Here is a 25,013-nt window from a genome sequence, read left to right as displayed (position 1 = left end):
CTTTTTCTCTGAAAATACAGTGTTAACAGCAAAAAGCCTGAAGGTAATTATTCTAATCAGCAGAACAAATTAAATAAACTGTAGTTATTCTGGTGTCTATAGTGTCCCTTTAAGAAATGAGGACAAAAGATGATGATTCAAAATTACAGAGAGGCGGCATGTAAATGAAACAATGTATCCCAGCAGAAAAAAAAAAGATCTTCTAAAAGCTGCTCCTTGTAGAACAGGGCGTCTTTCATTTTTTTACACAAATCCAAATCATGTACAATAAATCCATGAGATGCCCAGTTAATAATATAGGCCCCGAATGATTAAGTTTCATTTTGTTGCAAAAAAGGGTAGTAGGATGGGCTACTACCCAGTATCACATTTCTGTGAGTGTATGTGAGCAGCTCTCTCTAAGGGATGCATGGGGAGATAGTAATTGTTAATTTGATTTTGAGTCACGGTTCTCCAATGGTGAAATTTTGCCGTTTGGAAACTGTCGATCTAGCTCTGGTTAGACAGCTACTTTAGACAGTAACAACTGCTCCGTAAAACGTATTGACAACATTGGAAAGAAGCTCCAATTCTGCCAAAGTCATTCACTGGAGCTAGAGGGGCCCTATTGTGGGCAATTGTCTAACCAGTGAGGAGCCATTAAAATAGCATCGGGACTCATTCCTGGCTTCTGACCAAGTGGTTAAGAACCACAGCCATAACATAAAAAAATACAAATATTTGGCTGAAAACATCTTTGTGCCTTCTACACAGGTGCTATCAGCAGAAAGAAGGGGTTGAACAGGGTTTCCTCCTTCAAGAAGAGGCTTCCAATAAAGCAGACAGCATAATTATGGATTTGCTCCCAATGGAATCCAGGGCGGCCATGATATCACAGCAGTCTCACCCAAGTGCAGCCTCCAATGCCTTTCGCACTATTATTTGTTTTCAAAGTCTTTATTTTGCGAAGTTTAAATAATAATTATGTCGTACAAGTAAGCTTCCGTACAATTTGTTAACAGAAGGGAAGGATGGGCAAGTCCTTCATGGTTCATTTTGATGAACATAACGGTAGACATCAGCTTTGGGGGGTAGGGAGAGAAACATCTCAACAGGAGAGTATAACAAAAACAGAATTTGCACTACTTTTCTTATATTCAAAGAGTCTCATTCATCAGATGCACACACTTGTAGTAGTGTCATAGTAATAGCTAAGCACTAACGCAGACAGAGAGGACATTGTAGGTTTTATTGCCAGTAAAATGTACAGTAATCAAACAGCATTTCACACTCAGATTAGGGTTCTACTGAGCATAAACTTGTATCTGTGCAATATTTGTTTGTGCAGATTGTACCATAATTTATACTAACACGGTGTCAATCTGTTTATCACAACTGTGTGCCTAAATTATATTCTTAGGGAAACTTGGCATTTCAGAAAGCCTGATACCCATATTAATTTGTCTGTACAACAGTATACTAGGTATAATGCACTAACTTTTAACAGGTAGCCCATTGCTGAATTGGCCTAATTAGCTCAAGAACAAGAACCAAAATACAAATGCTTTAACGCTCTTTCCTAAAGCTTTATGAGTGAAATGCTCTCCATGTCACTGGTGACAATGGTCAGTTTCCTGTGCTCCTGCTGCCTATATGTAAATGCAAGGTGTCCTTGTTATACCTTATCAAGCTTGTGATTACGTCGCATGTTACTTTAATGTGAGCCACCATCTTGCATCCTCTAATGATGTGGCTAACCCTCCATTGTCACATGCATACGCTTCTTTCTCTTTCTTAATTACAATTATTATAAATTATTAAAGAGCTGGAAATGAATGTGCATAGTCCAGCACAAACGAGGGAGGAGGGACATGGGTCTGATCTAGGATCAATCACAGTTAAGACACAGAGCTCGCTGTCACATCCCCAGGTACTCCCGAGTTACAATATCCAAAGCCACAACCTGCACGGAGCTAGTACAGAGTATATTTTCCAGTCTCGGCACTCACCTAGAAAACAGTCATTCAGGTGAATAGGGGCCATAGAAAAGTGTATCCACCATACATTATTGAATAAAATGGTCCCTTCAGAAATACATAGTATTTTATTTGTTATTTTTTATTTATGTTTCTCCCAGATTTGCTTGACTGGACAACTTTTCCTGGTACTTAGAACTGTGGTTTAGCTAGTTAAACGTGGAAGAAATTACAAGTTCAAACATGCGTTCCTCTCTATCTGTAAGTTATAAACTTGTGATTTCTGCATAGCTCACGCTTGTGACAGACAGGGCTCCCAGAGAATGATCCCCCCACCCCCCTCCTCAGACAGGAAAACAAGGAACTCTAAGTATTGATGCAATAGTGACATATTGGCATACAACTACATCTGTCTGAAATCATTTAAGATCATTTCTTTGAGATGATGATAATTGGCACTGAGGGAATAAATCTCTGGAGTTTACACAGGTTGTGTAGGTGAAAACAAAATGAAGAAATTAATTAATTATATCTCAGCGATATATTTCTAAACAAATATTGGCCAAGATGTGTGAGATATCCACCTAATGGCATTATCTACTAAGGTTGTAGGATCACATAAATTTCACATTTTGTTTATCAAAGTAAATGTTAGCTAAAATTGGGGCAACAATATGTTACTTAAATCTAACCTTCAATCAGTTAAAACAAAGCGGCAGAACGGAATGGCGGCGTAAGCGCTGAGCTCCTCTGACCCCGATCACGAGAAAGCAGCCACAGCTACTGACGTGGGGAAGCACACAAAGTCGGGGGCACCCCCAAGCCATCAGACTCCGGCCAACCCGCACTCCATGCCTCCATGAGGCAATACCTGACCGCACCACCGGACCCGACCTCCCAGACGTCATCTGAAGCCTAACTGTACTCTGAAGCCTCGACGCCAAGCTCCCATTCACCGGGCCGGGAGGAGCCCACAGAGAAGCCACAAACGGATTGGATGAACTTGCTGACGACGCTCCCCACCCGGGCAGACCTGAACCAGGCAACCTCAGCCCTCCACGCCTCCATCAGAGCGGATCTCCAAATGATGCGGTCAGATATGCAAGGTATGGGAAAAAACAAAGGGGCTGGCTGGGGTGCTGTTGGGGGTCAATAAGTACAGTAAAAATAAAAATCCAGCGCACTCCCTTATCTACTAAACAGCTACTTTTGTGCTGAGAGATTTTGCTAGTTTTATTAAAAACACCTAATCGAGGCAAAAAATTATGGGGGTTTAGTTACATTATATGATCATACATTGCATAAGCATGCCACAACGTCAATGTCAACGTCATCTTTGGCAGGTCCTACACTACCAACCAATTGTCTACCCTCTCGCTACACTGCGCACCGTCAAGCGGGACACAAGAAATGGTGTACAAAGTTCTAGCTCTCTGGTACCGCACCCCACATCTCACCCATATATACGTCCCCAATGCTGAGGACACTTGCTGTAGGTGTGGCGGGGAACAGGGCACTTTTATACACTTATGGTGGGATTACCCGCAGATCAAACCATACTGGGCGACAATCCACACAATCATCACACGGTTCTCAGACACCCTGCCGCAATTGACCCCTACAGCATTTCTCATACACCACACCACCATGCGTAATTTGGAGTATAAAAAATCCCTGACAATCAGGATACTCAATGTCGCCAAAAGCCTGATTCCTCTCTACTGGAAAAAACTGACGGCACCCCCCTTGACTCTGTGGTACCAACGCATGGAGGATCTCAGGGCGCCAGAGGAGTTCTCCCTGCTGGCAGAGTGGAGATCACATACATACATGACGACTTGGACACACTGGATTCTGACCACCAAACGTCCCGACTTCCAGGCCCTTATACACTGACCAAAAAACCACCGCCGAGACAAACGACGAGTAGAACAGGTAACACTGACAATGACTGACGCATGCAGTCCAGATCCATAGCCACGTGACTGACCTGGAATGCCCGTGGGGAACGGGGCAAGGGAAACCGCACTGGGGCCGGGGGGGGAGGAGGGAGACACCATAACACGTAGAAACACGACACGGGATAACCTGCCACCCAAGTGGGAGATTACAGCATAGGCAAGGCTCAACACCCCCCTGCAGACCCACAGGCCAAACAGCCAAGTTGAATCCCTGTTAAATGCATTACTCAAAATGGTAGACGTAGGGGTTTGAATGCCTAGACATCGAGATGAACACAGGAGAACAGGCAAAGGTGGTTGTTTATGGAATGTCTTATCTTGTATAGAGAGAGGAAACGATAACAGCTAGTTAAGGTAATATTCAGCTGCAGCAGAATGTCATAAGCTCTCCATGTCACCCGAGACACGCTTCTTCGGCAACCTAAACAGCTCTGTTTTTAAGGCTCAAGGAGAGATCTGCACATCTCAACATGTCTGCTAATAGATACCAAAACGGAAACCTGCATGTTTTCCCATACTAACCACATGCCTTTCTTCTTTCTGTAACTTCACAAAATTATTTAATAAAAAAGAAATTTACAAAACAATAAATAAAAAATGGAAACTGCAAAATGTGGTCTCCATTCCGTCCTCTTCCTGTCATATTGCCATACCATGTGTGCTCTTCCTTCTATCTAACTGCTGTCCTCTTGGTGCAACGCATAGTCTTCTTCTTTTTATCTACTTGCTATACCATGTCCATCCTCCTAGAGTTCTCTTTCCTATACCATGTAGTCTTCCTTTAAAACCTCTTACTGTGCTCATGCTATACCACATAGTCTTAATTCCTCCTGCTGTACTCTTGCTATACCGCATGGTATCTAATCCTCCTGCTACCCTTTTGCTGCACCACATGTTCTGTGTTTTGTTTTTTTCTGTACCCTGTTATTATTTATATAAAAACATGTAAATCACTGCTCACCTATATTCTACCGTGCATTTTATTAGTACATATCTTTGCCAATAAACTTAGCAACACCACTGCATTAAGAGAATATTACAGTAGGCGTTTGATAACAAATAGGGCTACCAACAATGCTGGGGAAAGACACCAATGTCACTTGTCAGTGAGTAGTACATTGGCAGACATATTTTCAAATCACTCACATTACACAAGTAATGAATTTGAAGTTTTGTAGAATGATATGCAGTGATTACAATCCATCCATTAACTCTGATGCTGACTCACAGGCCACTACATCTCATGCAGAGTTGACCAGCTGGGTAGTTTACTTTAAAATTGCTCCGGTGGGCTGATATAATAAAGGTACAGGTCTTCTGTAATGGCACAAGTGAGCAAAAACCTCACTTAAGACTCATAACAATTTTGTCTGCTTTCGGGTTTTACATATGTTAAAAGAATGCTAGCAAAATGAACACTGCACATTGAGGGATAAGTGCACTCTATATTAGATAAGGTATAGACCTCTTATGGCTAAATAAAAAACCTAATGTAAAATCTTGGTGATTTATTCAGATTATAAAGTAGCGTAAAATAGTAAGATTATATGTTAGAGTGCCAGTTATTTTTGTTTGTAGATATATATACTGATCATACACAAAATTAAAACCACTGACAGGTGAAGTGAAGAACATGTATTATATCATTGCAATGGCACCTGTCAGTGGGTGGGCATATTATGCAGAACATGAACAGTCAGTACTTGCATTCCACGTGTAGGAAGCAAGAAAAATGGGCAAGCGGAAAGTTCTGAGTGACTTTGACAAGTGCCGAATTGTGATGGCTAGATGAATGGGTCAAAGCATCTCCAAAACAGGAAGTCTCGTGGGGTGTTTATGGTATGCAGTAGTTAGTACCTACGACAAGTGGTGCAAAGAAGGACAATCAGTGAATTGGTGACAGGGTTATGGACGCCCAAGGCTCATCGATGCACATGGGGGATGAAGATAGCCCATCTGATCCGATCACACAGAAGAGCTAGTGCAGCTCAAATTGCTTGAAAAGTTAAAGCTGGCTGCAATAGAAAGGTGGAAGAACACAAAGTGCTTCATTTGGGGCTATGTAACCACATACCGGTCAAGGTGCCCATGATGACCCCTGTCCACTGTCGACCGCACCACATCAATAGGGACGTGAGTGTCAGAACTGGACCATGGAACAATTGAAAAGGTTTGCCTGGTCTGAAGAATTACGTTTCCTTTTAGACCTAGAGGATGGTGAGGTGCGTGTATGTTGTTTACCTGGGGAAGAGATGGCAGCAGGATGCACTATGGGAAGAAGGCAGGCAGAGCAGCTGAAGCAATGTTATGCTATGGGAAATGATCTGCTGAGAAACCTTGAATCCTGGCATTCATGTTGATGTTACTTTGACATGTGCCACCTACCAAGAGATTGTTGCAGACCACATACATCTCTTCATGGCAATGGTGCTCCCAGGTGGCAGTGGCCTCTTTTAGCAGGATAATGCACCCTGCCACACTGCACACATTGTTCAGGAATGGTTTGAGGAACATGACAAAGAGTTCAAGTTCCCCAGATCTCAATCCGATTGAACATCTGTTGGATGTGCTGGAACAACAAATCCAATCCAGAGAGGCCCCACCTCGCAACTTGCAGGACTTAAAGCATCTGCTGCTAATATGCTAATGTTGTTGTGTCAGATACCACAGGACACAAACAGAGGTCCCGTGGAGTCCATGCCTTGACGCATCAAAACAGTTTTGGAAGCACGAGGGGGACCTACATGATATTACACTGGTGGTTTTTATGTTGTGGCTGATCATTTTATATATAACATAATATTTAAACGTTTTCAAATGTTTACCTCTCTTCCTCGGTTCTTACCAGTACTGATCAATATCACTTATTCATATGACACTGTTTAAAGGAACACTATACATGTAGCAGACCACGGGCAACCTGACTGGTTAACTCTGCTATTTCCTTCCTTCAGCCCCTTTAGGAACCCTTAGAACAGAGAGTCAGCCATTCCCCAATTAACGGGGAAGGGAATGGTCGAGTGTGTATACATGGGGGACCGGTACATTTCATTATTACAACAGGCAACAACAATGAACCAAAACAGTGTAAGTAGTAGCAATATGAAAGTAAGACATCACATTCACAAGCATTAGTAATTCAGTTATGTATTATCAAGGTGTTCCAATATGGCTTGGAATGGAAAGTTTGTGTATTGTTTCTGTATTACATCCTGAGCAATTCAGCCTTTTTTAGGCAAATCTGTACCAATTCACAGACATTTAATTTCAGGGTTTGCTGAAATTATTTATTTTATTGATTTAAATGATCGTACATTATGCAAATTGAAGTTATATGAGCATTAAAAGGGTTTATTTACCATTTGGTCAGGAGTTCCCACTCAAGATACAACTATGCCCAAGTTTTTTAGGTAATTTGCACTTATAGCGTACCCCTGATATGCATTCTCTGCCCTCAATCCAGAAACTAAAATAGCTAATTTAGCAATTATAGCTGACTTTTGCCAAATTAGGAGGTTTTGCCAAAAGTTTGCATGTATGTACGTAGTGGGGAATTACGATGCAACATAAACATAACTAACCCCATTCAACCCCCCCCAATAACGACAGACAACTTAGTATGGATGAACAGGCCACAGCATTCATTATAACATAAATAAATTACTGTATAACACATCCATAACTTTATTTATTAAACTCTTCTTTTCTGTAACCAAATTGTTAGAAATAAATAGTCATAAATTAACATATATAGATATATAACTCAACATATAGTGTTATACAGAGACCCAACCGTCCTTGCCAATAAACATACAGTGGTTCCTAAACACCACTTCCTCTCACCTCCCCCCTCGTCATAAAAACATATCCTTCCAATGCCCGCCATCAGCCGACCTTATCCACGCACGATGGGCACGACACCTCAGGCAACCTAATGTTAAACCTTTTGAAGCAGGGGAGGTTGAGACCTGCAAACATAATGAACTTATTCCATCCTTAAACATAACCACTCAAACTTAATTGTCAAGGACATACCCCCGGCTCGCTGTGACTAACTAATCCTACACGGGGTGGGCGGGCGGGAAGCTGTTTGCTGGCCCGAATCCCAAGTGGCACTGAGGTAAGACCTCCCCCCTACCAGCTCACATAGCCCTAACCCCACCCACTCACATACACACCCTTCCAAAGACACTCCCATGCATATATCCCCACACTCCTACATGTGCCCTTGTCCGCTTAGCTGCGCTATCTCCCCAGGGCCTATTCAGTTTGTGATTCCCATCAATATGATGTCTAGGGAATAAACACCTTGTGGCTATTTACTAAACAGTGGATTATTGGCAGTTCAAACTGAATGCAAAGTAATTTCATATTTCAGGCCAAAATAGCTAAATTGGCTCTTTCAGTTCGGCTCTGAAGGAATAAAATCTGAAATTCACTTTCATTCGCTAAGAATGTCACTTTTAGTGAATAACCCTGGATCTATTCCTAATGCAAAAGTCACTTATAGTGAATAATACTCTTTGTACATCAGAATGCAGACACTACATTTCCATAGAAACAGGTTTACATTAAACTAGTTTCCTCATTGTTTTGCTCCCATACTGTTCACACTGATCACTTAGATTAAATTCTTATTTGGTAAATGTTATTCTTAATTTATTGTATCTGTGTTTTTGAAGAGATTTGGGCTACCTTGAGCTAATTTGTAAATGCTATCAATATATAAATAAATATAACATACTAGACTGAGCGCACTCACTAAACAGCAACTTCAAAGCTCACAGAAACAGAATGCAAGAGTTTTTATTAATTTACACACCTGATTTAGGCAAAAATAATGGGGGTTTAGTTACAGTATATATTAGGGTATATGGTCATAAACTGCATAAGCCTGCCACAACGCCAATGTACCCTATTTGGGCAGGTCCATATGTAAATACACACAGACACACACACACACAGAGACACACACACACACACAAACACACACACACACACACACACACACACACACACACAGACACACACACAAACACACAGACACACACACACACACGTCCAATACAATGTTATTATTCTTTTTGTAATTTGCATAAATAGTAATGCTCACAATTGCAATGTTAATACATTTAGGGAAAACAAAGGAAAAAATGATTAAACAATATGACATTAATGGAGAAAACATTTTAGTTGTAGAAAAAAAACTGCCTTTATTGCATGTCATTAAAAAAAACAATAATTGATGATTCATTAATTCACAAGTTATATATATTTATACAAACATTTGCAATTATAATCAGCTGAAATGAAGAATAAAAAAATAAGAACAGATAGTATTACAGCTGCCAGAGCTATAAACAGATAAAAATGCCCTTAAATAATGTAAAATGGAATATTAATTTCTTTAGAATGGGCTCAGAAATGTACTAAACAATAACCAAGTGAGATCCTTTTTGTTCTTTCCCCTGCCCCCCACTGCAGCAAGAAAATAAATAGCCAACTGCCTTTACGTGTCATGCGAGGCGCACATCTATCACTGCGGTATAGGTAGAGCATGATCCAATTTAGGAGTGGGTCACAGTGTGGAGTCTGTAGTCAGAATGGCATCTCTCTGCCTCCACAGGCTGCGGGAGCTGAAAAGGTTTAGCTACATGATAACCACACTATTCCCTCACCATAATTTGCAGATCAATACTATAGAAAATAAAAACATCTTTTATCACTTCCTTTTCTTCCGTCATAGTTCTCGGCACCATCAGGCTGAAATATGAGGCTCAGAGCGATAACAATTAAGCACTGTACCAACACAAACGCAATAATGACAGTTAATGGTATAATATTTTACTAAAATAAAGCACAGTTAGTGCAAAGTTACTTAGTAGTCAAGTGAGAATCGAGCTTGATAGGTTTCGCAATACATTTATAAACCTTTTTCATAAATTGTCAGATTAGCTTTAATTGCATGGCAGTATTTCATTAGCAATATTTTATAGTGAGACATCCGCTGTGAGGGAATAAAAGAAGAATTAACTAATATCATAAGGTGACTGATTACCTGTTATAAAAGCACTGGGTAACATTATTCATACCACGGTAGAGAAGGATCACACATTAACCCTGTGGCAAGGTGGTTAATGTATTATATGTCTTGTGCCATTTGAAGTACAGTACTAGTAACACGGGCTGCACAGCTCAGTTTTCCTGATACTTTACTGTCTCTGGTTTCTAATGCAGTTAACATATTTTGCCATCATTATAATATACATATTCTGCCATCATTATAATATAAATATTCTGCCATCCTGATACGACTATAAAATAAAACAATCTGTGGCAAAGCTCTAAGACGTGGATTAAGCAGCAGGATGATTCCCGCAGTTTCCAGTACATACAGAATATGTTATGTGGTCTGCATGGTGAGTCACATCACGTTACACAATAAAAACACATTGGACTATCTAACTGAGTCTGACTGTGTGCATTATGACAGTAGATGTATTATGTCCTGCCCTTCCTGAGATTGGTGGGAGTTACACCAGGCAGCCCCTGCTATTTGCAGCTGCCTCTATCAGTTAGAACTTTCTCCCATTAGTGACGTGCTGGGAGAGATAAATACACTGCCCCTGTCTCCGCAGCTCCTCTCCCAGAATGGCATGGATGGGAGAGAGGATGCATTAAATTTACAGCCGTTGTTTGGGTATATAACTCCAAACAGGCCAGGACATTAAAAACAAATAAATGTATATAATAATGGCAGAATGAAACCAGGGGGCTGCACTCACCTGAACATGCATAAATGGGGTGCTGCTGGGGGCCAATTTATACAATACACAAGATCTAGCGCACTCACCTATCCACTAAACAGTAACTTCAATGTTGACAGATTTTATTCGGGTTTTTTTAAACACCTAATTTAGGCAAAAATAATGCGGGTTTAGTTACATTATATGATCATACATTGCATAAGCCTGCCACAACGTCAATGTACTAATGACAAATCACGGCTTGAACATGTAATGTGTCTATCTCATATATTAGTTTCCCCTTTTACGTTGCATTATTGAAATAAATTAACGTTTGCACGATATTCTAATTTTTTCGAGTATCACCTGTATATATATGTAGGAGTGTAGCCAACTCCTTGGTTTTGCAGCCCTCCCTGTCACAAAAAGAAATAAATAATAAAATCTTTCAACATTGAAGTTGCTGTTTAGTGGATAGGTGAGTGCGCTGGATCTTGTGTAATATATATATATATATATATATATATATATATATATATATATATATATATATATATAAAACAAACCATAATACATGCTTTAATAGAGCCTTTCAAGCATGGTTTAATTGCTTATCTGTGGTGAACTGGGTGCAGCTCCCTGCCTCCACTACATCATCCATGCCAACCAAGTCTGCCGATGGAGGGCTTAGTCCATTGGATGAGAGTGATCAGCCGACATACTCAGCCAATAAGCTGCCCTGCACAGTACAGCTAACCGAGCAGTGCCTGCCCAACCCCAGGTAAGAAGTCTAGTACAATCTGACTACTTACAACGAAGGGGCGCCAGGTAACTTCTGGCACCATGTTGCGCTGTACTGGTTATGGTGCTTAGAATTGTCCTTTAGCATTATGTATCATCTCTCTGTATAGGTAGAATGCTTGCATAAAGATCCACTCTCTGGAAATGTCCACAAAGTTACAACCTAGAATTAAAAGGGGTTTTATAGTGATTTTTACCAATTAATTTACACAACGTTCCTAATACTTTGAAAGTACACAAAATTTCAATCATGACAAAGGTTAATTAAATACAAATAAACATAATCTATTTGTATTCACTCTCTCACCCCTCCAGTATTGATGACGGTTAGGAATTGTTTGTCAGTAACTAGAGGGCTGTTTATGGTCAGAGAGCATTTACAAGGGCCGTGGGGTGACAGGGAAGTGATGCTGTGGATTCCTATGGCTTTCAGCCAGAAGAATCCTAAACCTTCAAGTCATTCTTACCCTAATAAGTGTTAAACCTAACAAGCAGCAATCCTAACCCCCAGTTCCTATAACCCTTCCAAATGGGGTAGACCGTTGCATTGTGCACACTTTTATGCAGTAGTTTAATGGGGCTGCAGTCATTATAACGTGCCCTATTTATTAGTAACTTTTTCGACATTTGGCTAGCACAATGCACAGCTGAAATGTTATTGCCTGTAAAGTGGCACCTTGTCACGTTGTGTAATGACAGGTACACTATAATTACAATGGACATAGTGCACTAATCACAGTCTGCCTGCTATTCAGTGACATTTTCTCTGTATCTCTTTAGAGTATCGACAGAGGGCCCTAGCCTGCATTGGGAGGTGCTTCCTTAGAGAGTTACCTGCCGATGTCCGTTCCCCAGGGATCTTATTAAAAGTGAGCTTTACTTGTTCTCCTGCTGTGCGACGAGACTAGTGTATGGTGTTAGAATAGCTTAGTAATAGGATTAGTGCTAGTTAGCAGTAGGGAATCCAGTATAAATAGCTTGCTCTAAGCACAGGAGGAGTGAATCTCATCTTAAATTGGGGGTTTCACCTTAACATACAGAATTAAAGAGATTAGTATTCCAGTGACATTTCCGCTCCGAGATGAGTGTTAGAATGTTTCTATGCTAAAGATGCAGCTGGGGTCTTTGACAATAAAACAAAGGGAATCTGTTATAAACTTCATGTGTATGATTAGTGAGGTCAGACACTCCAGATAATAAAGGCAACAATGTAGATATTGATAAAAAGCCAGAAAGTTAACATCCTACGCTACAATAACGTCTATAGGGACCCACCAGGAGATTGTCAAAGGTGCTACGTGACCATACTAAACAGAAATTAATTTACAGAAGAAAGATTTGCAGGAGTGGTAAAATAAAATGACAAACACTAAGTAGAGCACACAGATCTTAGGGGTTTGGGAAACGGGCATACAACATCTGTTAAGTACTTCATTTGGGGGAGCAGAATGGAATACACCACGATGTTACATATGGTTTTACCTAACATTGCAAATGGTGATCACTACACAGATAATGAAATGTGATGTTTAGGAAATAGTAATATAGCTGGGTAAATTGACACTTTCCTAACATTTTAGGAAAGTAATAATAAAGCCATTGAATGCACAATTGTACTATAATTAAACCAAACAAACAAACAAACAAACAGAGAAACTGTTTAAACTTTTGTGAATGTTTGCTTTACATGCACATGATCTATAAAAATGCTGATCGAACAATCATCACTGACAGAATGTTCAAAATTAATAAGAACTGAGAATTTCCAGCACAGGCTTAGAGGGTCTTCATTGGAATATTCTATACATGAAACACATTACCATTGTGGACTCAAAAAGAAACAGAGGACAACAAGTTTTACAAAGGTCACTGTATTCAGGCCAGCTCTGATCATCTCATCTAACTCCCTTCTGGTCCTGAAAGTGAATGAAGATGCCATGCTGTACGCAGATATTCATCCAGAAAGATTATAAAGAATAGCATGTCAAAGTGTCATTGTGCTATTGTGGTGTACAGTGCTTTAGTGGTCATTATTTCATTTTTATTATTTGGAGCGCTCACACACACCCACGAACATACACACATACTGCAACCACAGCTCTTAGTACACTAAATGTCTTACTTAGAAACTATAGAGTAAATGTGTCTCTGAAACACTGTTCTATGCCATAAATGTTTTTTGTTTTACTATTAGCATTAAATGAGAATAATCTATAACAATGTGGACACTGTGAGGCAGCACTTGTGCCTGAGGGCATAATGCTGTATCCTGGTCTCATATTCCATCGTATATGAAAGGCAGAACACATACACGACCACTCAACTCTATGTGAGTATGTGCAGTGAATCAGCCATTAAACTAAATGTGAGAACAGAAACTTTCTGATAGAAGCAGACATCTCTGAATAAATATCAGTCTGGGATTTTTCTACATTCTGCATTGGGTATCCCACAGAATTACAGCCTTGTAAAATGCTCTGTTTATACATGTTTTCTACAATATAAAATACAGTCTGTAACTTTAATTCATGGTAACCCCCATTTGCATAAACAGTATGAGGAAAGCGACATCATACACACTCCTCTATATTGGGACAATGTACAGATTTAAATGGAATCAAGATGAGGTGGTACAGGTGTACAGATTTTAGCATTATCAAGACAAGGTAATTAAAACGAGGTACAGATTCAATCTTTATCATAACGAGGTACAGATTCAATCTTTATCATAACGAGGTACAGATTCAATCTTTATCATAACGAGGTACAGATTTAATCATTAGCAAATTGAGGAGTAGAAAGTTTATCTAGTGCAGAAGGAGAGTTCAAGGACAAGTGTCAGAATCAGGTGAAATGCCAACCAAAGTTTTGTTCGCACTTGAGTCATTTTTTAAATTTTTTATATTCTTTATTTTTTGTTGTTCGAGCTTTACATCTTGCTTGAATAGCCCCGACAGCCATAACAAGCCCAACAGTAACATTATATAACATCAGTATGACATTTATAATGATTGCACATTTTTAAATGGTAAGAGTCGAACATAAAATAAAACATCAGCCTGTTAACTTATAAAGAGATTAGTTTCCGTACGGACAGTGGTGTTACTTGAGTCAATAAACTCACCTAGAATGGTTACAATTGCACTCATTGAAATGTATCTGGTTGTACACTAGCGTCCCCTCCTGCTGATATCCTTTTGTATTTGACTATAGATGAAAGTTGATAATTACCATATTTAAAATGTTGCCATTACAATGTCTGTGTGCCATTTTGCAGAATTGAAGAGACTAGTCAGTCCATGGGGTGATGCATATTGCTCAGTCATTTTAGTAATTTGTTGGGTCTTTTATAAAATCGAATTCTATGGACACAGTAATAATAATTGCATTAGTATTGTCATGGTGAAAAGACATTATGGGTGCAACCCTCAGGCTTTTTGATAACTTTTCAAATAAGTTTGAGAAAACAAATCCCTAAAACCCAATGCCCTTTGCTAGAGCCATCATATAAGACAGTTTTTATTTTTATGGGTAAAGGACTTGGTTTCACCAAATCACCATCAGCCTTTTCAGCATCAACAGACTGACACAGAAGCCACCAGAGTTGTGGTAGTGGTTATGGTGCTTGCAGTTTCCTATTAAGTTTAACACAATTAACATTCAGGAAAAAAAACAGCACTGGGGAAAAACTGCATTTAGTAATAATGATAATCATTGTAATTATTTAATATTTTTTCTCTATTCTTGGATTTTCAGGAACAGAAATGATGAAAGATGGAGCCAGATGGGCTTATTGAACATCTTATCGCAATGTTGCTATGTCACCGCTCCCTATTTAAAACAGAAAACCTTTCTTGTAGACTAAGGTTAATACAGGCAGGGGTTTGCACCTCTCAATTAAAAAGCAATTTGCTTACAGACATTCCTCTTTGCGGACAACTCCCAGAACCTTTGTAAGACACCAGTAAAGGCCATTCGAGATAAGTAGATGCAATTACAGGCGGTAATCACTAGTCACCAGCTGTTGTGAGGTTGGTTAAGTCTGGGGAACGAATGGGGAACTCTCATACAAACTTTAATCTGCACAAAAAGAATTGAACTGGCAGGAAATATTTAACCTATTTGGTTGCTTTTCTGTCTTCACACAAAATGTTATGTCTGTTATATGTTAATGGTAGCTGTGGTATGGCCAGCAAGAGCTGAGTACAATACATGCATCATCGTAGAGCCAAGGTGACAATTTAATAGCCAGCTTACAAACTTAGTGAGGCAGAACTCTATATTTTCATAATTAATTTCTGCATCTATATCTGACTGTGTTGAGATAGTTTTCCAGTTGTTGATAAAGAATCTAGAGATTGTTTTACTGTATAGGATATTTACTTTAATGACGCCATGTAAGGTTCAATCTGTATTAGATCTGCATTGGTTTTTTTTTACAGTTTGCATTTAATCTGAAAGTTAAATAATATTAGTCACCTATCACTTTCTTTAGAATGGGGTGACATTTTTAACTCTGGTAAGGCTAAAATGAAGAAAAGCCAGTTATTTCAAACAACTACTACTATACTTAAAGGAACACTATAGTCACCTAAATTACTTTAACTAAATAAAGCAGTTTTAGAGTATAGATCATTCCCCTGCAATTTCACTGCTCAATTCTCTGCCATTTAGGAGTTAAATCACTTTGTTTCTGTTTATGCAGCCCTAGCCACACCTCCCCTGGCTATGATTGACAGAGCCTGCATGAAAAAAAAACTGGTTTCACTTTCAAACAGATGTAATTTACCTTAAAGGACCACTCTAGGCACCCAGACCACTTCAGCTTAATGAAGTGGTCTGGGTGCCAGGTCCTTCTAGGGTTAACCCATTTTTTCAGAAACATAGCAGTTTCAGAGAAACTGCTATGTTTATGAATGGGTTAAGCCTTCCCCCTATGTCCTCTAGTGGCTGTCTCATTGACAGCCGCTAGAGGCGCTTGCGTGCTTCTCACTGTGATTTTCACAGTGAGAGCATGCCAGCGTCCATAGGAAAGCATTGTGAATGCTTTCCTATGTGACCGACTGAATGCGCGCGCAGCTCTTGCCGCGCGTGCGCATTCAGCCGACGGGGAGGAGAAGAGGAGGATCGGAGGAGGAGAGCAGGAGGAGATCTCTCCGCCCAGCGCTGGAAAAAGGTAAGTTTTTACCCCTTTCCCCTTTCCAGAGCCGGGCGGGAGGGGGTCCCTGAGGGTGGGGGCACCCTCAGGGCACTCTAGTGCCAGGAAAACGAGTATGCTTTCCTGGCACTAGAGTGGTCCTTTAAATAATTGTATCTCAATCTCTCAATTGAACTTTAACACATACAGGAGGCTCGTGCAGGGTCTAGCAAGCTATTAACATAGCAGGGGATAAGAAAATCTTAATTAAACAGAACTTGCAATAAAGAAAGCCTAAATAGGGCTCTCTTTACAGGAAGTGTTTATGGAAGGCTGTGCAAGTCACATGCAGGGAGGTGTGACTAGGGTTCATAAACAAAGGGATTTAACTCCTAAATGGCAGAGGATTGAGTAGTGAGGCTGCAGGGGCATGTTCTATACACCAAAACTGCTTCATTAAGCTAAAGTTCTTCAGGTGACTATAGTGTCCCTTTAACAATGATTTTAAAATGGGGCAAGACAGAATTAAAGCTATAAAAGTTTTTATCAATGAATAATTTGACTGCCTTAAAATTCAGATTTTTATTTTCAAGTTAGATTAGTTCAGTTTTCAAAATACAAAATCTGATACCGCACTTAACATGAAGAAAATATAAAGATTTATTAGCAGAACGTTGCCATACGAATATTCACTTACCGTATATACTCGAGTATAAGCCGAGTTTTTCAGCACATTTTTTGTGCTGAAAAACCCCAACTCGGCTTATACTCGAGTCAATAGTCTGTATTATGGCAATTTTCATTGCCATAATACAGACTGGGGGCTGCAGAGATGTTACTTACCTGTCCTGCAGCTCCTGTCAGCTCTCTCCTCCTCCGCGCCGTCCGTTCAGCACCTCGGTCAGCTCCCAGTGTAAATCTCGCGAGAGCCGCGGCTCTCGCGAGACTTACACTGTGAGCTGACAGAGGGAGCTGCACGGACGGCGCGGAGGAGGAGAGAGCTGACAGGAGCTGCAGGACAGGTAAGTAACATCTCTGCAGCCCCCACAGCCCCCCCCACTGAACTACCAACCCCACTGGACCACCAGGGAAGGAGCCCCCCTCCCTGGCCAGCTAGCAAGCAGGGAGGGGGGACGAAACAAAAATAAAATAATAATTAAAAAAAAAATAACATTACAAATAATAAATAATAAAAAAATATGAAAATAATTAAAAAAAATAATAAGTAAATAAAAAAAAATAATTAAAAAAAAATATTAAAATTATGTAAAAAAAATAATAAAATTGCCCACCTCCCCCCCAAGGCTCTGCAACACACACATACACACACACACACACACTGCATTCATACACACTGCACTCATACACACACACTGCACTCATACACACACACACTGCATTCATACACACACACACACACACACTGCATTCATATACACACTGCATTCATACATACACACACTGCATTCATACACACTGCACTCACACACACTGCACTCACACACACTGCACTCATACACACTGCATTCATACACACACGCTGCACTCATACACACACGCTGCACTCATACACACGCTGCACTCATGCACACGCTGCACTCATACACACACTGCACTCATATACACACACACTGCATTCATATACACACACGCTGCACTCATACACACACACTGCATTCATACACACACACTGCATTCATTATATACACACACTGGAAATAAATATTCAATTAATATAATTTTTTTAGGATCTAATTTTATTTATAAATTTACCAGTAGCTGCTGCATTTCCCACCCTAGTCTTATACTCGAGTCAATAAGTTTTCCCAGTTTTTTGGGGTAAAATTAGGGGCCTCGGCTTATATTCGGGTCGGCTTATACTCGAGTATATACGGTACTATCTTGTGATTGATCTTGCTGTATGCAGATTTGTACATTTAGGAACGTTGATAGTGTACTTTATTTAATATTAGCAAATTTAGCACATATTAAGCACTTGGTAATTCTTGGCACTTGTCACTTTTCCTGAACATCGTTCAGTGCTGCAAGAGACCAATTATTGTCATTCTACAGGAATACCTATTTGGTTTATACAGTATCATATTCCCAAATTTTCTATGACGTCAGTCATTTTTAAACTGGCTCAGCAGATTTATTTTGTCACAAAATCTGTTTAAAAGGTTTCTGTCCCTTTGCTTTTCATTGGGCACAATGGGTACACAGCGTCACCTGCGTGTTCAGAGAAAATGTTTGTCTTTGTACACAGCGGAAGCTGACAGACACTGCAAATTGCAGCTTCTGATTGGCTGCTGACACCACACACTCTCAGCATTATCTTAACTCTCCCTGGCAGTATGAAAACTGGGATGGAAAACCTATCGATGGTAATTACAGCTCAACTCACTATACTTGCTAATGTAAAAAGAATATTAATCTGTTGGCGTGGTGGTTTTAAAATGATTTATGGAATAAAAACTGTGCCGATTTATATTTTGCACACATATACATTAATTCTAGTTATTGTGACTCAGGCACCGTGATTATAAATAAACAGAACACAAGTCTCAGGAATTCACTTATTTTTTTAATGTCCACTGCAGTTTACAGAGATTATTTCCCCACTGAGGATGGGATTGGCATCAGCAGGTGACCAAACAATGGGAAAATGAATTGGACAATCATTTTCATCCAATCAAGCCAACAACAAGCTGAATGAGATGCTGGTGTGCCAGTGGGTTTTTGTGATGCTGGTGTTAATATATATATATATAGATATTTATTACCTAAGTAAAGATTATAGGTAATTTTCCATGCAGAGAATACTGTGGGCTGCTTTAAAGAATTCCCACAGTATTTAGCACTTACTAAATACAAAAATAATATTAGATTAAAGTATTCAAATTGTGAATTGCCACCAGTAACAGATTAAGGCGTGCTAAAACCATCCTGAATTAAAGGGTTACCAGCCATTGGACGGAATGCCACTAACTGTGGGACAACTTCCTCCTGGGACAACATGGTAGCTGCTTAGTGGAGAGAAATTTGACTACATAACTATACCATCATTTTGTAAAAACATGAAATGTGTTTTGTAATTTTTATAATTAAAGGGACACTATAGTAACCCGAACAACTACACCTTAATGCAGTTGTTCTGGTGAGTAGAATCATTACCTTCAGGCTTTTTGCAGTAAACACTTTCAGATAAAATGCAGTGTTTACATTACAGCCTAGTGATAACTTCACTGGCCACTCCTCAGATGGCTGCTAGAGGTGCTTCATGGGTCAGTGCTGAACGCTCCCCATAGAAAAGCATTGATTCAATCTCTGGCTATATCGATGCAACGTGGGCGGGGCCAAATTCATTGATATTAAACTCATTGTAACAAACTCAGAATACCAGTACTGATCTCTTCAAGTTAATCTGTCATTTGCACATGGTCAGGTAGCAAGATCCTCTTCATATATAGTATTATGCTAGCAATATCCTGCAGACCTAGAGGATCAAATCACTAAACAGTAAATTGGAGAGATTTCAGATCAATAAATGCGACCAAGAGTAAAGCTCAGCTCAGCAGAAGGGACGATTTGTTTTGCCCAACACATTTTACTAGATTTTCTAAAATCCCCACAACTGTCTTCTAGTGAATAACCCCCTAATCGTTAATATATATATATACTCTGTACATTTTTTTGCGTGTCATATTTGCATATAACCCCTTCACATTAGCAGTTTTCCTTAGCACCATGTCTCTTAAAGGGTTACTTCCAAGCGTGTGAATATCTGGTAAAGCCTTTTGTGAAGCAGTAATGCCGTATCATTAACTCTGTTCTATCGCTATTTCGAGGGTCTGCATACATGAATAGTGTTTTTTTACGAATGAAGAGACACGCTTTTAACTCCCCCTATTAATACGCGCGCGCCGATGCTTGTAACTTCTCTCTGCGGACAATCCAAGAAGTGCGGCACCTCCTTTCACAACAAACAGGCATGAAATAAGTGCCTGACATAAGCCTCGGCAGGTCATTCAAGTAAGGCAGCATGTCAGGATTCAAACTGGGCTATCCATCACCCACAGACCAGCAAGACAGCCAGAGACCAATCTACACGCTGACCTTCCCAGTACCACGACGGCTGATGGAAGGGGGGCAGAAAATTGGAAAAATATTTCATGCATTGCACCAGGGCAACAACTGTGTTCTGAGATTCAAGATACATTATATATATATTATACAAGCCACTGTGACCCAGTTTAACCCTTTAGGTCAGACAAGTGGAACAGCGGCGAGCTGAAAAATATATAAAAGAGAAAATATCGGCTGCAGAATGCACATGGCAACTGCTTCTTCCAATACCTGATGCATAAACCCAGTCTGGATTTAAATTACGGACATGGAATTACATAGATTATATGATTTTGGCTCTTACAAATAAACAATAGAATCCTCAATGTGTCGTTAGCTGCATTGTCTTCATACACAATGTGTTCTTTACAAACCAATGTTCTCTCTATACAGTTTCTTGTGTTTTATTGCAAAACTAACACAATTTTACGTACTAAAAACGAAAGGAGCAGAACCGCAAATGGTCAGTAGCACTCCAACAATAAGTGTGTGTCCATGGTTTAGGTTTTTGCAATTCCAATTTCACTTTACTACAATTCCATGTTGACCCCATTCTGTGGGAATACACAGCAAAGTAATTACAGAAAAATTAAAATGGCTGCCATGTGGAGGATTAGCAAAGGGAATTATTCATTGAAAAAGTGAACTGTAAAATGCAGACCTGGTCTCAATAAACCTTATCTGAAGCTTATCTGAGACCCAGGTTATCTTAAAAAAACCACAAAAAACTGTGAATATCTTAATGTTCCCTTTTACCCATAAGTGATATTCTTCTTCTGTAGATACCATATCCGAACGAAACCCTGGAACGGCACATCCTTTTATGAACTCAATATCGGCCATTTAACAGAATATGCCCTTATTCAATAATACATTGCCTACATATCTCAATACAAGTGCTCGCATCTCCCTCTGTTTCTGTTGTTTTTTTTAGGATTCTCTTGATTGCATACACACACACTGTTTCTACTAAAATAAATGATTGTTGTCAATATACAACGTTTTAGTTTGAGGGCTGTAAGAATAACCATGTAGCTGAAAGGGGTTGGTTTTAAGTATAAGGTCCTGGTAGACATAGCAAGGGCTGGTTATTTTGCAACTGAGAGCATTTACTCATCAAACTCCAATTAAATCATTATCAAACTGAAAACCAAATTGCAAAATGTAGGTGATATGTGATAATTTGGAAAAACTCTCCAACCCAGCTATAGTGGCAGCTTGGTCATTTTACATTTTACAGACTGATTCTCATTTCACTACAGTTCACTGCTAGAGAGTACATTCTAAATCAGGGCTGTCCAACCTTAGGTAATCCAAGGGCCACATTAAAAAAACAAGATTTATCTGAGAGCCACATGCAATATTATACATTCATTGCATAACTTATAGTATTTGTTAATAACAAGCAATACATTTTTATTAATATTCTTTATTTTGGTTGAGCATTGTATAGCAAACATGAGTATAGAGACATTTCACATGAGTGATCAGCAATAGCAGGTGTTAGCATTAAATGAAACGTCAGGAAGAACTGTTTTATTGGTTGTTTTTTTTTAGAAAAAACAGGTATTACAAAGCTTAGCAGATAATTACCCCAGGCGATCCCATAGTAAGAAGAGTAAATGAGGCATCTGAGCAAGAAATAACAGGCATAACTAAACTTCGGCAGCAGTAGGAGAATATGCCCCAAAATTAGATAAATAAACTAAGTTTTCCCACTACAACCATACTGAGATCCCCAGTCACCCTATGCCTTCAGTTGGCAGAGCACTATCCATTTCCCTAAAGGAGTGCTTCAGGCATTTAGTGCTAGATGAAAGTCGGCACATCAAAACATAGATCAGGAACAGGGCTCTCCGCTGCTTCTCAGGCTTGTCACCAAGCTTGGACTCAGTCTGAGCTGTCTTAAGCATATGTGCCACTTTCAGTTTAGGTGAGCTCCACTGCTTGTGCCGCTTGCGCCTCTGCCATATCTGGGCTTTCTTCACTCGTAACGGTGAAGATTAATGATGGTGATCTGGAGCCTGCAGGTCATGTAGGTGGTCCTTTGGCTGTGATGGTGCATGGTCCAGTCTGGACTCCATGTCCAACCGACTGTGCTGGAGTTAGGCAAACACACGGGTTCCGCCATTTTGCTTTGGTCGGCTGCCACTCCTGCCCGGTGAGCACTAGGCCGAATCAACCGCATAGAGGTATAAAAGCTCCCTGCAGCTCTTTATCCACTCCTACTCGTATCAGGTAGGTCAGGAGTAACAGTGTTACAGGATTTGTCTCTAGTCGAGCTGATTAAGCTTGTTAGCAGTGTCTTAAAGCCAGATAATGGAGGAGCTCACTCAAGATGCATCTCACCTCCATGACGGTCAGGCCCCAACCCCAATACATTTTTTTTAAATGAATAAATAACTGGTGACAAATTTAAGCATGTTTTGTATGTTTGAATGTATATATTTATTTGTATAGTGTTTGTATTTAAATGCACTTGTATGTTTGTATGTACTGTTGTTATTTAAGAGCAGTGATGTACTTGTGTTTAGTGTTTGTGTTTGAAAGTGTTTGTATGTAGAGTTAACGTTTGATTGCTGGGAAGTATGCACATACACTGCTCCACACATACACACTGAAACACATGCAGAGTCACACACTGACACATACACTCACAAACACAATGACAAACATATATACACACTAACACATGCACACAGACATACAAACACACTGACACACAGATATACACTGGCTAATACACACACACACACACACACACTGACACACAGATACATACATGTCACCCTAAGGGAACCATTGAGTCATTGCCCCTTAGTCAGTATACAGGGAGTGCAGAATTATTAGGCAAATTAGTATTTTGACCACATCATCCTCTTTATGCATGTTGTCTTACTCCAAGCTGTATAGGCTCGAAAGCCTACTACCAATTAAGCATATTAGGTGATGTGCATCTCTGTAATGAGAAGGGGTGTGGTCTAATGACATCAACACCCTATATCGGGTGTGCATAATTATTAGGCAACTTCCTTTCCTTTGGCAAAATGGGTCAAAAGAAGAACTTGACAGGCTCAGAAAAGTCAAAAATAGTGAGATATCTTGCAGAGGGATGCAGCACTCTTAAAATTGCCAAGCTTCTGAAGTGTGATCATCGAACAATCAAGCGTTTCATTCAAAATAGTCAACAGGGTCGCAAGAAGCGTGTGGAGAAACCAAGGCGCAAAATAACTGCCCATGAACTGAGAAAAGTCAAGCGTGCAGCTGCCAAGATGCCACTTGCCACCAGTTTGGCCATATTTCAGAGCTGCAACATCACTGGAGTGCCCAAAAGCACAAGGTGTGCAATACTCAGAGACATGGCCAAGGTAAGAAAGGCTGAAAGACGACCACCACTGAACAAGACACACAAGCTGAAACGTCAAGACTGGGCCAAGAAATATCTCAATACTGATTTTTCTAAGGTTTTATGGACTGATGAAATGAGAGTGAGTCTTGATGGGCCAGATGGATGGGCCCGTGGCTGGATTGGTAAAGGGCAGAGAGCTCCAGTCCGACTCAGACGCCAGCAAGGTGGAGGCGGAGTACTGGTTTGGGCTGGTATCATCAAAGATGAGCTCGTGGGGCCTTTTCGGGTTGAGGATGGAGTCAAGCTCAACTCCCAGTCCTACTGCCAGTTTCTGGAAGACACCTTCTTCAAGCAGTGGTACAGGAAGAAGTCTGCATCCTTCAAGAAAAACATGATTTTCATGCAGGACAATGCTCCATCACACGCGTCCAAGTACTCCACAGCGTGGCTGGCAAGAAAGAGTATAAAAGAAGAAAATCTAATGACATGGCCTCCTTGTTCACCTGATCTGAACCCCATTGAGAACCTGTGGTCCATCATCAAATGTGAGATTTACAAGGAGGGAAAACAGTACACCTCTCTGAACAGTGTCTGGGAGGCTGTGGTTGCTGCTGCACGCAATGTTGATGGTGAACAGATCAAAACACTGACAGAATCCATGGATGGCAGGCTTTTGAGTGTCCTTGCAAAGAAAGGTGGCTATATTGGTCACTGATTTGTTTTTGTTTTGTTTTTGAATGTCAGAAATGTATATTTGTGAATGTTGAGATGTTATATTGGTTTCACTGGTAAAAATAAATAATTGAAATGGGTATATATTTGTTTTTTGTTAAGTTGCCTAATAATTATGCACAGTAATAGTCACCTGCACACACAGATATTCCCCTAAAATAGCTATAACTAAAAACAAACTAAAAACTACTTCCAAAAATATTCAGC

The sequence above is a fragment of the Pelobates fuscus genome, chromosome 12 (assembly GCF_036172605.1).
Source record: "Pelobates fuscus isolate aPelFus1 chromosome 12, aPelFus1.pri, whole genome shotgun sequence".
NCBI lineage: Eukaryota > Metazoa > Chordata > Amphibia > Anura > Pelobatidae > Pelobates > Pelobates fuscus.
The sequence above is the reverse complement of the archived record's forward strand: the minus strand, read 5'-3'. Positions refer to the sequence as shown.